General features: G+C 38.2%; 1 long non-coding RNA gene across 4 annotated transcripts in view; it reads right to left on the bottom strand.

Annotated features, from left to right (window-relative positions):
- LOC132653124 (uncharacterized) overlaps window positions 1-12,755 on the bottom strand; it is a 223,589-nt gene that overhangs the window by 137,834 nt on the left and 73,000 nt on the right. For all 4 annotated transcript variants that reach the window (XR_009590837.1, XR_009590838.1, XR_009590835.1 and 1 more), the window contains one exon: window positions 11,399-11,527. This is a non-coding gene — a long non-coding RNA (uncharacterized LOC132653124). The remainder of the gene's footprint in view (window positions 1-11,398; window positions 11,528-12,755) is intronic.

Here is a 12,755-nt window from a genome sequence, read left to right as displayed (position 1 = left end):
AGTAGCCTATTGTGAAAATTAAATTTTTCAAATGATGTTTGGACAAGTAGTACAACAGAAATAAATATACTTACAACTATATAAAAAAAAAAAAAGAGGGACTGCCTCTGACATAATCTGATTGGCCTGCTCTTTGATCACCTCCCCCTGGGGGGGAGCAGCCTTACCAGGCCATAATAGAGGACAATGCAGCCACTTTTGATGTGAACTGATGGACTAAGATCAGAAAGGAGAGGAGAACCTCCCCTATCAGTGGACTTGGGGAGGGGCATGCATGCAGAGGGAGGAGGGAGGGTGAGATCAGGAGGGGAGGAGGGAGGGGCTTATGGGGGATGCAGAATGAATAAAGTGTAATTGATGAAAAATTTAAAAAAAAAGGCCATATTACATATTAGAGTCTTGACCCTGGTGGTGTAGCCACGGGAGCTTGAGGCATAAGATCTCGCCGCATCCCGGCTGGGCAAAGCAGGAAAGGTGGTCCTAGAGGCATGGGTGGAGGAGTGCTGGCGACCTGACAAACCCAGCTTCCAGATCCCAGGCTCTGAGTTGGCCCACCCCAATATCTGTCCCATCTATGAACTGCTAGAATGTGTGAGGGGGCCGGTGTTACAAATGCAAATCTATAGGATCTTCGTGACACAGGGCAGCAACAGTTTATCAGAGAGGAGTCCAGGTGAGAGTCTAGTATTGGTGGTAGAACAGAAGCCAGAGAGGCCTCAAGCCAAACCAAGCACTCATGGCAGCGAACATTTTCAAGTAGAGCTGCTTGGACAAAAGGTTATACTGTGACAGACTACAGCTTCCAGGGGAAGATTTTATTTTGTTTTGTTTGTTTGTTTTTAATTTTTGTTGTTGTTGTTGTTTTCTTTTGGAAGGGAGGTTGCAGGGACAGAGGGCAGATAGGAAGAGATGCAGAGTTAAGTGAGATTGATGTCAGGTGACTGATGTGATATTCACAAAGAATAAATTTAAAAGGTTATATACTAAAAGTAATAGTATATCAAAACATTCTGGTATAACATATTGTGGTAAGATATATACTAACTTATTTTTTATAAAATTAGTTCTAATAGACAGGCTATTTAATGATGCTTTTTTAATGCAAGCAAACATACAGACGATACATACACACACAAAGGACAGAACTCTACCTAATACAAAAAATAGCTTAATTTTTATCATATTTCAGTTAAGTTCATACTTATTTGGAAAGTGAAATGAAATAAGAAAAATTTCATCATGGCAAATCAAATTAAACCCTAAATAAGTAAAAATAGAAATGACATAAATAAGAATAGAAAGACCTGGAGGGGACTGGAGCTCCACAAAGAGGGCAACATAAGCAAAATATCTGGGCACAGGGGTCTTTTCTGAGACTGATGTTCCAACCCAGGACCATGAATGGAGATAACCTAGAACCCCTGTGCAGATGTAGCCCATGGCAGCTCAGTCTCAAGTGTGTTCTGTAGTAAGGTGAACAGGGACTGTCTCTGACATGAACTCAGTGGCTGGTTCTTTGATCACCTCCCCCTGAAGGGGGAGCAGCCTTACCAGGCCACAGAGGAAGGCAATGCAGCCAGTCCTGATGAGACCTGATAGTATAGGATAGCTTCAGAGGGTAGGGGAGGAGGACCTCCCCTATCAGTGGACTTGGAGAGGGACATGAGTGGAGATGAAGGAGGGAAGTGGGATTGGGAGGGAATGATGGAGGGGCTACAGCTGAGATACAAAGTGAATAAACTATAATTAATAAAATACAAAATAAAAAAAGTAAAACTCTACAATGAGACACACAATAAATTAAATAAAATGTTAATTTTTGTATCAATAAAATAATAAATACAGATGCAATATGCAAAGATAACATTCAAGATACATATGAAATGCCAGTACCATGCAGTTTTTATTAGTGTTGCTCTATAGTATAGCTTGAGATCAGGGATGGAGATACCTCCAGAAGATCTTTTATTGTAGAGGATTGTTTTAGTAATTCTGGGTTTCTTATTATTCCATATGAAGATGAGAATTTTTCTTTCCATGTCTGTAAAGAATTGTGTTGGTAATTTGATGGGAATTGCATTGAATCTGTAGATTGCTTTTGGTAAAATGGCCATTTTTACTATGTTAATCCTGCCAAGCCATAAGCATGGGAGATTGTTCCATCTTCTGATATCTTCTTCTAATTCTTTCTTCATAGACTTGAAATTTTTTTCATACAAGTCTTTGACTTGCTTGGTTAGGGTCACACCAACATACTTAATGTCTTTTGTGGCTATTATGAAGGTTGAAATTAGAAAGAAGTCATGGGAAAGATACTTCAGAATGAAATAGAATGAAGTGGTTTAAAGGAGAAAAGAGGAATAAATTGAAACTAAGGGTCAAATCAGATGACAGAAGTTGTGAATGACTAAAAGAAAACAGTGCTTTTTGAACACTACATGACAGCTACATATACTGACTCATGATAGTTGTGACAACATAAAAAAAAATTCACAAGCCTAAGCCAGTTAAAACTAAACATGCAGAAAGGAGATGGGCATGAATTCTCACACATCACCAAGAATAGATTAGTAATAGATAGATGAAAAGACAGAAGAATCCGTTCTCTCTAAGGCTACAGCATTAGAGGTTGACCATACTCTAGTGGATGACCATACACATAAGACTATGGGCACAAATCAGGACTAATCTTTTTTTAAGAGGGCACAGAGCTGGGTGTGTAGGGACAGGCTGTGAATCTGGGAGGAGTAAGGAATTAAAGGAGATGAATATGATCAAAATACATTGCATTAAATTCTCAAGGAATTAACACATTTTTAATTAATTAATTTTTTATTAATTACAATTCATTCATTTTGTATCCCAGCTATAGCCCCTTCCCTAATCCCTTCCCAGTCCCACCTCCTTTCCTCATCTCCTCCCATGCCCCTCCCCAAGTCCACTGATAGAGGCAGTCCTCTTCCCCTTCTATCTGAACCTAGGATATCAGGTCTCATCAGGACTGGCTTAATACCCATATATTGAAAACACTAAATGCTTATTCGGAGACCATTGCTGTTTCTCAATTTAAACCTAAATACATTTTTGAAAATGAAAAGCTACATGGTAAAAGTAACATATATATCCATCATTATTAACACCGTGTGTTAAAGTAAATGAGTTTACAGTAATAATATGATAATATTTACTGAGAAACCAAAAAGTTTAATTGCTTGATAAACAACAATCAATTTCACCCATAGCCAAAACTTAAAGGAGCACAAGCAAGTTGAAGGAATCTTTTTTCTCCCTGAAAGCTTAGAACACAAGTTCTTCACTACAATCAGATGTGTTTTGATAGCAAAAGACAGAGATCTTCTCAAAGCAGTAAAGAAATCCTAAAATATTTCTGTTAGACAGCTGCATGTTCTCAAATAACACATCTCAACATTAATTTGCATTTAGGAGATTTGAAGAGAAATGTTAAACTGTACACTAAATGATGATTTCTGAAAAAAAAAAAGAAAAGAAAAGAAAACCAGAAAATATTAGCTTTTCAAGCTGTTCTTATCATCAAATTAAATGCATCCTGATGATGCTCCTCTTCCTGGACAATTCTACCAACCATGCCAGTAAACACTGCTGGTCTTATTTTGAAAAGCACTTTTTCCCATTTGGGTCAGGTCAAAGTTCTCAAGATTTTTTCCCCAAAGGCAATCTTCTCAGTGATGGTCACAGCAGATGGCCTGCAAGTCTCAGTGAACCACCCACAGCCACCAACTGTTTTCAAAAGAGATTCTTACAAAAGTGAAAAAGAAACCAAAACAGAGCCTAAAGCGTCTTTATACTGTCCAACTAAAAGTTAAACCCCAAAATAATCTTATGGGCTCACTATCCCAAAAAGTTCATTGATTCTACAAATCTATTACACTGATTTCAGTCACTTATTGTAGTTGCTATTGTTTTGGTTTAAATGGAAAGGAGTGATAAAATCTCAGATAAAGTAATTTATGCATACTCATGATGTCACCGAGCCTTGGCCAGGCCTCCCTGGTGTCTGGAGAGCCTTGCTCAGTCACTTGTCAGGTGAGTTTATGGGAAGAATCAGCTCATGTTCAGCACTACCCTACTGTACTCAGGCTTATATGTTCTTATAGTTGGAAGTGTGTCATGATATTGTTTTTACCGCTTTTTATTTTAATTGGTAGACAAGCAGAAAGGCGAAGAAGGTGGGAATCACTTCCACTATCATCCTCTTGTATCCTACTTGCCACCTTCCCGAATTCAGCTTTCAGTTAGGCCCCATTTTTTTCTTTCATGACCTTTGTCTCTAGTTCACACACAAGGAAAAAATGTCATATTTGTCATTGTTTGGCATGTTTCTTTAGCTTGCTGTGATTTACTTCATGATATCTTATCTGACCTTTAAGCTCTTTGCAAATGTAAGCTTTTTGATACAGTGTTTCCCCCATCCACAAGACTCTCTAACTTCTAAACCAGTAACCCTCCAGCTTTTAGTATGATCCTAGCCAAACCCAAAAAGTGAGCCTAGTCTAGACATTAATATGATTGCTGGCTCTGCTTCAAGCTGAAATTGCTGTCTGTATATTTAACAGTATCTGTCCAAACGTGATCAATTTATAAAGGAATCTAGGGCATAAAATTGGAGAATAGTACCATGTGTTCTTCTTTAACTAAGCAAAGACCTGATGTCATTTTGTGGTTAAAATTTTTCAAGAAATGGAAAAAAGAAATCTGATTTGATAGAACTCTCTCTCCTCTCTCTATCACATACTTATTTTCACAAAGAGAACATATGAAATTCCTAAGCAGTTCTGAATAAACATGCTTTACAAAAATTAAATGTTTAACTAATCACGTTCATAGCAATATTATGAAATCCTATATGAGGAAATAAGAGTGATTTGCCATGTATCCAAATAGTCCATATGAAGTGGCATTTAACAAATATGTGTTATATATTTTTTAATTTAAAATTAATTTAATTGAAGATAAGAAATGCATATTATGTACAACATAAAGTTCATATACAACACATGATGGCTTAATCAATCTGATTAATATAGTCATCGTCCTACAAAGGGTTTTTATTTGGGAAGATATTTAGATATTTAAATCCCTCAGTCAGAGTAGCTTGGTGTTCGTGTGGGATTCCTAACAGGGGGAGTGAAGGCTCTCTCTGACTCTGCCTTCTTGTGACACCCTTTTCTTTCTACTGGGTTTCCTCATACAGCTTTGCTGTCAGAAGATGTGCCTGGTTTATTTTTATTTTTATTTTTTTATTTAACCTATTTACAGCCTAATCCAAATCCCCTTCCTCTTCTCTCCCCAGTCACATCTAAACCAACCGATTCTTTCCATTACCCCTACTACTTCTCAAAGTGAAGGGGAGGTCCCCAAGGAGTATCAGCCCACCCTGACACCTCAAATAGCATCAGGACTAAGCTTGTCCTCTCCCACTAGGGCCTGACAAGCCAGCCAGGCTAGGGGAAAGGGATCCAATGGCAGGCAACAGAGTCGGACACAGCCTCTACTCCCACTGTTAGGAACCCCACATGCTGACCATGCTGCCCAACTGTTACATATGTGTATGGGGTCTAGGCCCTGTTCATGCAAGCTCTTTGGTTGGTGATTTTCTCTCTGTGAGCTGCCACGGGCCCAGTTAGTTGACTCTGTAGGTCTTGTGGTGTCCTTGACTCCTCCACACAATGAAATACTACTCCGCTATTAAAAGTAAACACATCAGGCAATTTGCAGACAAATGAATGGAACTAGAAATGATAAAATTGAGTGAGGTAAGACCCAGAAAGACACACTTGGTATGTACTCACTCATAAGTGAATATTAGCCATAAAGTACAAAATAACCATGCCACAATCTACAGACCCAAAGAAGCCAAGGTGAGTCCAAGAGAAGATGCTTAACTCTCACTCAAAACAGGAAATAAATAGACATCTGAAGTAGATGGATGGAGGATATTTGGTGGACAAGGGCATGTCCACCATGGGAAAGGTAAACCAGGTGGAGATTGGGTGTGTGGAGAGCAGTGTAGGCCAATGAGGAGGACCCAGAGAGAGAAGGGAAATCAGTGTGTGGGCACATCTCTGGGACAGGGGAGGCTCCTGGGAGACTATGAGGGTGCTAGCTGAGATGCCTAGCAGCAGGAAATTAAAGTTAAGGAGACTGAAATTGCCACCTCCTGTAGCCAGGTAGGACACACAATGGAGGGTGGGTGACACCAACCCACCCATAAAACCTTAGACTTAAGATTTGTCTTGGCTACAAGAAGTGTAGGGGTAAAGATGGAGCAGAGATTGAGGGAATGGCAATCCAATGACTAGCCCAAATTCAGACCTACTCCATGGAAGAGAACCAGCTCATGTCACTATTAATAACTGCTATGCTTGCAGTTATGTCTAGCATAAGTGTTTTCTGAGAGGTTTCTTCCAGCAGCTGATGAAAACAGACACAGACTCACAGCAAAAGAACAAGCCAAGCTCAGGTGGCTCTGTGGAAGAGTAGGAGGAAGGATACGTGCTCATGTATTAGCTATTGTAGTCTAGCTGTGTTAAGTTCCTAGTGGGAAAGGAACAGACAGTGAGAAGAGCAATATGCTGGTGATCGTAGGTCTCATCATTAAAATAAATTTAATCTTCCAAGAAATAACAGCTGCTTGAACATGAGAAAAGGGTTAAGATGGAAGCACGGGACTTTTTTTGCAATAGTAGTATGAGATGAAAATAAAAGAATATCCATAGTGCACTGAGAACTAAAGACTATCATCCAGTTCCCACATTTCTAAGCTAAATATTGGTCACATCAAACAAAAGAAAGTAGGTTTTTAACAAAAAGCCAAATTTTAACAAATATTTGTGCACTTACATGCAGAAAATCTTTAACTAAAGATTCTTTTTTACCCTTTAAATTAAAATGTGATTATACCACTTCCTGCTTCTCTTTCCTCCCTCCAGTTGGTACCACATTCTTCCTTTTCCTTCCCAACACTTCTGATGTTCTTCTTCTCTCAAATTTGTAGCCTCTTACTCTTTGATGATTATTGCTACATATATAAGCAAAATATTTAAATAAGAAGACAAGTTCATTGTTGTTCATGTGTAAATTTATTCCGAGCTGACCACCTTGTACTAGATAATGAAACTGGGTGTTCATTCCTGAAAAAGAATAATTCTTCTAGCTCTCCCAGCAAGTTGCCAGTAGTGGTTTTTCCAGGTGTTACTCACTGATATTTTCCCCATTATTCTTTAAAAGGTCTATTGATGTTTCCCTTGTTTGAGTCATTTTTATGCAGCCATTTCTTTTTTTAATTAAATTTCTATTTTTTATATTGGTTACAGTTATTAACTTTGCATCCCAGCTGTAGCTGCTCCTTCATTCCCTCCCAATACCACCATCCCTCCCCCATCTCCTCCCTACTCCTCTCTAAATCCTCTGATAGTGGAGGTCCTCCTCCCCTTCCATCTGATCCTAGCTTATCAGATCTCTTCAGGACTGGCTGCAATGTCCTACTCTGTGGCCTAGCAAGGATGTTCCTCCCTCGGGGGACAGGGGAGGTGTCAGAAATAGTCCCTGTTCCCCTTACTAGGGTATCCACTTGGATACTGAGCTGCCATGGGTTACATCAGGGCAGGGGTTCTAGGTTATATCCATGCATGGTCCTTGGTTGGAGAAACAGTCTCAGAAGACCCCTGGGCCCAGATATATTTGGTCCTTGTGGAGCTCCTGTCCTCTTCAGGTCACACTAACTCCCCTTTCTTTCATTTGCTTCCCTGCACTTTGCCCAAGATTTGATTATGATCCCCAACATCTGCTTTGATATAATGTTACGTAGAGTCTTTCAAGCACCCTCTGTGATAGGCTCCTTTCCTGTTACTTGTTTTCTCCTATTTCCAATGTCTAATCCATTTGTCTTTCTAAGTGAAGACTGATCATCTTACCCCGGATCCTCTTTCTTCTTTATCTTCTTTAGGTGTACAGATTTTAGTATGTTTATCTTATATTATATGTCTAGTATCCACTTATAAGTGAGTATATACCATGTGTGTCTTTTTGTTTTTGGGATACCTCACTCAGGATGATCTTTTCACCATTCGCCTGCAAAGTTCATGATTTCCTTGTTTTTAATTGATGAGTAGTATTCCATTGTTTAAAAGTACCACAATTTTTGTACCCATTCCTCCTTTAAGGGACATCTGGGTTGTTTCTAGCTCCTGGTTATTACGAATAAAGCTGCTAAGAACATGGTTGAGCAAATGTCCTTGTTGTGATCTTGAGCATCTTTTGAATATATATGCCTAGGAGTGGTATTGCTGGATCTTAAGGAAGCACTATTCCTAATTGTCTAAGAAAGCACCAGATTAATTTCCATAGTCGTTGTACAAGTCTAAATTCCCACCAGCAATGGTGGAGAGTTCCCCTTTCTCCTCAACCTCTCCAGCATGTGTTGTCACTTGAGTTTTTGATTTTAGCCATTCTGATGGGTGTAAGGTGAAATCTCAGGATCATTTTGATTTCTATCTCTCTGATGGCTAAGGATGTTGAACATTTCTTTAAGTGTTTCTCTGCAATTCTATCAATTCTATATTCCTCTACAGAGAATTCTCTGTTTAGCTCCGTACCCCATTTTTAATTGTATTTCTTGATTTTTTTTCTTTTTAACTTCTTTAGTTCTTTATATATTCATTATACAGCCATTTCTAAGAGAGGAAGTCTCACAGCAGAATTCTTGGTATGCTGACTCTTAGAATCTTCCTGACTTTTACACACTTTCTATGCCTTTTCTGCAGTGTTCTCTGTGCCACAGACTCAGGACCAATGTTGCACATGTATTCATGGGGAAGGAGCTCACCACTGCTCATTGTTCTCTGATTGTGTCCAGTTGTGTTTTTCTGAGATGGTGTCCATTTACTATAGTGAGAAGCTTCTTTGATGAGAGGTGATATGCTACACTTATTGTTTTATGTATAAGAATAGAATTAAGAATGTAGCTAAGACAATTGTATTGTCTATCAAAGTGGTGGTAGTAGATTCTCTTTTAAGATCCGTCATCTCACTAATACTAGGAGCTACCTAATTTCTAGTACCCACCATAATTTTCTTTCTGTTGAATAGGAATAGCTCACTTAACATGTATGGGTTACCATAAATATGTGAGTGCTCTATTGCTGTATTATGGATACATTGATCATTATCTTGTTTTTACTCTCAGGTCTATTAATTTCTTTCATCCATTTGCAGTATTCATACTGTGTGCTGGTACTATGGAAGTTAGATAACAGAAAAGGGATTTTTAATTTAGAGCTAACTTGGATAATCCTGGACCTTTGTCCAAAATATGCGGTGTCTTCAACAGCAAGTACTCACCTTTAACCTCTGAAAGTATCCAAAGGCAATATCAATGCTTTATATTGCTTTGGGATTCAGTGGGACATCCTGACCAACCCTGGAAAAGAGGTTCCTTTGCCTGATACTGGAATGTTTGGGGCCTGGTTTTCAGTTTCTCTGGGGAGCATTGTCTTGTGTGTGTCTGTTTATGCACATACAAGTATATATATATTATACATTATATATTATTATCTGTTATATTATTATCTATTATCTATTATATATATATATAATGAATAGTTTTGGTAAATACAAATAATATGATTTTTTAGCTATTATCAAACTACATTGGTGTTTTTGTTTCTCCCACCTTTCTTTTTCTTATGTATTGAGTGCCCTTCCCCTTTCCCAGCAAGAGCCCACCTTCGTAGTTAAAATCTTAATGTAATGATCATTATCTACCCCAAAGGAGCTTGTTTAATGAAAGGTGAGAGTCATGCTTATCTGTGGAGTTAAGTATTTAGAATCCAGTTTGGAACTGTACTAGTATAAAAAGGCAGTAAAAATGTATTTTCCTGAAAGATCCATAACCTCATGAGCTGTAAGTGACAGGCTAGGTTTAAAAAATGCAGACAATTGACCATGGGATGTCCAGCCCCAATTCCTTTACAACAAAAGCCCCAGACCCAAGAGTAAGGGAACATATTAGCAGAGGGTAGTAAGATTATAAGAGTCTGAGAACCAGCAGGTCTGCACTGAGAATGTTTTTTTTCTAGAAATGTAAACGGGAAGCTATACCCATGAAATATTAACAATGTGGCTGCTTAAACAAAATTTGAAGTGAAAACACCAGTTGATGTGCCAATGTGAATGAAAGCAATGTCAAGGAGCTATGCCTTTAGATGAAAAGCTACAGGCCATTACTGAACGATGAAAAAAGAAGCATTATCCTCTCCCAGGCATAAATACCCTAAATGGTATTCCATATGAAACAGTCAGCCTTAAAATCATGTACATATGAACAACAGTTAAGAGACTCTTCAAGTTGTAACATATATTGCATACTGATCAAAGGTATATGTTTTAATAGTTAATATATAACACACGTGTGTATGTAACAATAAATATTAATTAAGAGGTACTATAAATTTGAGAGGGAGAAGGGGCATGTAGAGGGTGGTTGGAGGAAGGAAAAGAAGGGAGTGTAATGATGTTATAATAGTTTAATTAAAAAAATTTTAATTATCAATGTGAAAGGATCGGTGGCTTAAGAGTACAGCTCAGTGGCACAGCATTTGTGTAGCACACTGCAGGCCTTGGAATTAATCCATAGTACTCAGAGGAAGAAGAATATGTGTATTGATGAGTCCTTGATAGAAATCAGCATATATACAAGAAGAAATTTAAAACTTAATGTAAATAGTTTGAATAAATTTGTGAAGAAAACAAATGGTGTTCCAAGCATCTTGAGATTCACCTTGTTACAAGTAATGGATGAGTATGCACTATAAGTGGAAGGCAAGGTTCTTTAAATAGAACAAGCATTCAAAAAGAAAGATTAATCATATTATAAAACAAACATAAACTATCCCATCAAACCCAAGGTTTTGGAGAATAAACTCTCTTTGGCAGGTGAGGGTTATTACTATTACGTGTTTGTAGGGCTATGATATTAGTCCACACTATTAAAATTTTGCTTTTATCGTTCATGCAGGTTCTCCACTGCCCAAAATGCAAGCCACATATTCTAAAGAGACAGGACAAATTACTCATTGCTTTTCTTTCTGTGGTTTCAGCTATCAGTGGTCAACCTTGGTCTGAATATCTAAAATGGGAAATCCCAGTCATACATTTTAAATTATATGCTGCATTAAGTAGCATGATGATATGACACATTATCCCATTGTGTTCTACTTGGCACAGAAATCAGGCCTGTGTTCAGTGTAAACATACTATATAGGATTAACCTCCATAAAGTCCTTTGATTGGCTATCACAGAGTGACAGTGCTTAAATCAGGTCACTGTCCATGAACAATGTCAATGCCATCCACTTACCTTCATCACTCATCCAAACAGGAACCAGGTCTGACTCTGGTTAGCATCCATGGACAAATGAGATCGGACATGTTCATGGTGGCATACACACAGAAGTGCCTTCGTCTCCTCTGTCATGCATCGAATTACCTATCATCAGCATAAAATGATTGATGAAAGGAAAATAAAATATTTTGAAAGAGAGAAGAGGAGGTACATTCACTTAACTTTTATTAGAGTACATGTTAATAACTGTTTTGTTGTTGAAATTATTAATATTTACTGTGTTTAATTTGTGCTGAATAATTTTTTTCTCAGAAAAATGAAAATAACACATACAGGACTCAGCACTATTTACAGTTTCAAGTTTCCACTGAAGGTCTTCAGTTACACAAGCAAAAGATAATGGAGGATGTCTAAAACTAAACTGTAGACAATACCTCTATCTCAGTGGTTGCCAGATGATTGTGTGAAAAACACGTTTTTAAATAGAGAATAGAGAAATAACCAGGAAGCTGTGAACTTTAGAAATGACTCTGTGCATGTAAAATGGAGAACAGAATCACAGATGCTTTCTGGAAAGGAATGGAGGCAAGTGGGAAGGGGCCGTAATGTGCTAATAGGATTGAGTTTATTGTTTTAGGTTAAGCTTTAGCTCTGCTGTTTCCTGGAAGCCTGGCCATCAGAGAAGCGCTACCAGCTGCCATCGCAGACTCCTGAAGCAACTGTGGAATAGCAAATAGCTAGACTGCCCCTGAAAACATGCCAGAGAGAAACAGAGAGAGAGAGAGAGAGAGAGAGAGAGAGAGAGAGAGAGAGAGAGGAGGGATAACTGTCTGTCATGCTCCTAGCTTGAAGAATGATAAAAAATTATTTCTTTTTCATACTATATGAAAGTTAAGTAAGTATTACATGAGTCAAAATAATAAGCCAAACCCATCTTCACAGCTGAGGAAGCATTTGGATCTCAGATCCCTGCTGTAAGCAGAGACTTCAGAATACAAGTATAGTTAAGCAAGTTTCAAATCCAAGTTTCTCCAAACAGTGGGAGGATATGCACCCCCAGCTGGCATGGGTGACTGGGAACTGGCATCTGTGGCTTGTAATTCCACCCTTATGGTGTGAAGGAAAATGCCCACACTATGTCAGAACTATTTCCAATTGATCATTGTCTCTTTTCAGTTGTTTCATTTAGAAACCTTGTAATTAACCTTAACCCAGAGGTTTCATTTGCTGAAATGGATAGCATATTTTTGGCTGTGTTGTTTGAAGAGTAGAATGAGATCGATATAGTCAATAAGATTAAAATAGAATGAATTCACATTGTTCAATGAAATTGGACACATTTGACATATGTTAGCATATGAACAGTGTGATT

This window comes from Meriones unguiculatus, chromosome 3 (genome assembly GCF_030254825.1).
Source record: "Meriones unguiculatus strain TT.TT164.6M chromosome 3, Bangor_MerUng_6.1, whole genome shotgun sequence".
Taxonomy (NCBI): Eukaryota; Metazoa; Chordata; class Mammalia; order Rodentia; family Muridae; genus Meriones; species Meriones unguiculatus.
This window is presented reverse-complemented; position numbering and strand designations above follow the sequence as displayed.